Consider the following 3,643-nt stretch of genomic DNA (forward strand, 5'->3'; position numbering starts at 1 on the left):
TCAATTTAAATTTATTCTCATTCTAGTTTATAGTATTCGAAGGTAGGAGCTTTGTTCATTTTATATCCTCAATAAAAAAATGTTCTAATCCTCTTCAAAACAAATTGCCCAAAGAGGTTGATCAGCTATGCCCACTGGGTAATGTTTGGCTGGAGGAGCTGGAGAGGGAAACTCTAGCATAAACACCAGCAACATAGACATTCTGAAGTTGGAGAGTCTCTGGAAGAGTCAGCTGGTGGAGGATCAGAACCTATGTGTGGAATATGCCTTCAATTTCATGGAGAAAAAAAAAGCCAACAAAGAAAAAAAGAAGCCAGGGGACAAGAAATCCCTCCTCATTTCCTCTTTGAAAATTGGAAAAATCAGACTATTTTGAGAAACTGATTATGGCACTTTTCAATGTTGAACTAAAATAGAGATCCTCACACCAAATGTTGGCAAGCAATTGAGGAATAATCTGAAAGCAACTTTAGATAGGTTTGATTAGCAATAATTCAATGAACTTACGGGTGGTCAGGAATCTGGAGAAGAAGACACACAGAATGACTGAAAATTTTATGAGGAAAACACCACAATAGAAGAGTTAAAGGCATTGGGAGAATCTTTAGGAAAAGGTGATGATCATAAAGACATGGGCATCATTACCAAATTCCTTAAGTCCCTCTCCACATGTGGGCTAAATCATTGAATGGCAGAGAAGACTATGTGAATTGCAGTGTGCAGGGTAAACTGAACGGTGCTATGCAGAAACAGACCAAGACCTCTCTCAGACCCCTTTTCACAAATGCACAGAAAAGAGGTCTTTCTGCTGATAATAAAGAATTCATAACAGATAGTATTACATTTCATGTTGCAGAGAAAATATGTGAAGGCTAGTGATGCTTATCTTCAGATAGTCATTGGAAATATCCCTTGGCTCATTGATGTCACTATGGTTGGCATCCATGCTAAAACTGGTAGTGAAAATTTTTTCTCCAAGCATGTTGCACATATTTTACATGATGAGACGCAGAGGAAATATATTCAGGGATTGAAGAGGTTAATGACTATTTGCGAGAAGCACTTTCCTGCAGCTCCCTCAAAATGTGTGGAGTACAATGCACTCTGAAATCTGTGTATGATGTGTAGATAACAAGGAATTTAAGGGAGCATAGTATGGACTTCTGGAATTACCAACAGGAACAAGGGAAGAAGAAAAATGGATTTTCTAGACTCTGGGTTCTACCTAATGTAGTTCTTGAATTTAAGAAGTGTCTTGGTGTTCATATCACATCTGCCTACAAACAGATTTCTGTGCTTATATTTTAAATAGTTGAAAAACTAAGTTCAAAAATTCTTCCCCCCCTTATTTAAATGTGTAGACAGCAGTAACAGAAGGGGGTTTAAAATGACCCTTTTCCTCTAGACCTGAAAGTTACACTTAAATGATTGAAAAGGAACATTTGAGGACGGACTTGTGTATAAAATATGGTGATTTTCACATTGTGCTTTACCTCATAGTTTCAGAAAGTATTTTATATATTTCAACAAAATATGGAACCATTTAATGAAACTTTGTAGTCCTTAAATGCTGCTAAATGTTTACCACTTTGATATAGAATTTGAACGTAAATATTGTTATGGTTAACTTGTGTTACTTTTTGCATTTCAAAACTTGCTGTTATCTTCTAGGGAGTGCAAAATTTTTGTATTTGTTTTCTCTTGGGACAGAGAATTAACAAGAACTAGAAGTTTGAAAAACAAAGACAGTGGGTTATACCAACATAAGTTCAAATTAAGTAATCTTAGCACATCCAGGTCCAGTTGGGGAAATGGATTGTCAAGCTAACTAAAAATGGGGACATTTTGATGGTGATGGTTCTTCCTGGAATAGGACTACTTGCAAATTTCATCTTCATCAGACCTGTGGTGGACTGCTATTCTCAGCTCCATCCCTCCAAGTAGAAGAGAAAGGTGCCATTACTCTCATTGCTGCCCAAGACAGTAGATCCTGGATCTGATTTTTCATAAATCAGGACTTCTGAAGCTTGTAGTGTCATATCCAGGTAATTGTGATAAATCACTGTGCTTTAGGAGTTGAGAGGACTCAGTTAATAAGGAAAGTGTATAAATAGAATGTCACCTGACCACATACCAGTGGTGGTAACAGATAGTGGTAAAAGTGGGGCTCTGTCTGAAGTCAGAACTTCTAGCTTCAAATTTCAGCTCTCCACCTACTCTATTAACTGTGAGTAATGTAATATTTCTGAGTCTCAGTTTCCTTGTCTGCAAGTAGTAGTTAATAATAGTAGTCCATACCTCTTAGTGTTATTGTTGTGTTAAAATAAAATAAAATAATAAAATGCTTAGCATGCTGACTGGCAAATAAGAGATCAGTCAATATAAAAATTAAAAAAAATAAAAATAAATTAAAAATGGGCCAAAGACCTTTAATAGACACCTCACTAAAGATGATACACAATTAGAATATGAAAAGATGCTCCACATCATATGTCATCATGGAAATGCAAATTAAAATAATGAGATACTACTACACGCCTATTGGAATGTCCAAAATTCAAAACACTGACAACACAGAATGCTGGCAAGGATGCAGAACAACAGGAAACAGAATGGAATAACCACTGTGAAAAACTGCTTAGCAGAATCTACTGAATTCAACATACATATGCTCTATGACTTAAAAAATGCCACTCTTTAGGATACATCCAAGAAAAATAAAAACAAATCTATATTAAAAAACATGTAAGAAAACATTCATAGTAATGTTATTCATAATAACTCAAAAGTTTTAAAATATGTTCATTCCCAGAACAGGTACATGTGGCAGACTCGGGCCAGCAGAGTACACCTGTTGTGACTGAAGATCAGAATAAATGCACAGGTTATAGCAATCCCATGCACAGCCACTCTCTCAAGAGGAGAGCACTCCGATCCTTGCCTAGACAGGCTTTTATTGTTTTTCTCTGGTCTTACATCAAAGAAAGATTTATTGTCTATTACATAGAATATTATTGTCTACATTGTTAGGTACAATCAAGGAAATGAAAATAACACATGCAGAAGGGAAAGGTGGTGAGCTGATTAGCTCTGTCCTTGGGAAAGTTCATATAGACTTTGGAAATTACTTGAAGATAGACGATATACATTTATTGTTTCAGACCAGGGTGATGAAGTTTTAGCAAGAGCAAGCCATAAAAGTCTGTATGCATTTTCTAGGCCTGATTCCCATAGGAAAACTCAGTTTGAAGGTCTGGCTCTTACCCACCACCTCACTTCTGTAGGTTTTCCATACAGAGCTGAGTCACATGTGCCAGACCATAATGAACCAGTCCCCTACAATTCCCCCCTTTTTTCTTTTTGTTAAGGCTGTTGTGATGACACATTCCACAAGACTTGCTACTTGCTGTTCTCTTTTGCGACCCTGGGCAAATAATTTGTAAATGCATCAGAATATACAAAGCATCACTAAAATCAGTGAACAACCAGCAGCTCCAGTGACCAACAATCTTAGGTTGAGTCTATTAAACTAATTTTTTGGATTTAACTGGAGATTATCCTTAAGTGTTTGAAAAATCTTCTGCTTAGTTAAACATTGAATGTTGCTGGTGTAACCCCAGTTGCAATTTATTAATTTTTCCCT

At 36.4% G+C, this 3,643-nt stretch overlaps 1 pseudogene; it reads left to right on the forward strand.

Moving 5' to 3' along the window:
* Positions 1–277: 277 nt before the first annotated feature.
* Positions 278–1,108, forward strand: LOC118996144 (pre-mRNA-splicing factor 18-like; annotated as a pseudogene).
* Positions 1,109–3,643: the final 2,535 nt, after the last annotated feature.

Source organism: Sturnira hondurensis, unplaced genomic scaffold (genome assembly GCF_014824575.4).
Source record: "Sturnira hondurensis isolate 20B ecotype Veracruz unplaced genomic scaffold, ASM1482457v3 Scaffold0010857, whole genome shotgun sequence".
NCBI lineage: Eukaryota > Metazoa > Chordata > Mammalia > Chiroptera > Phyllostomidae > Sturnira > Sturnira hondurensis.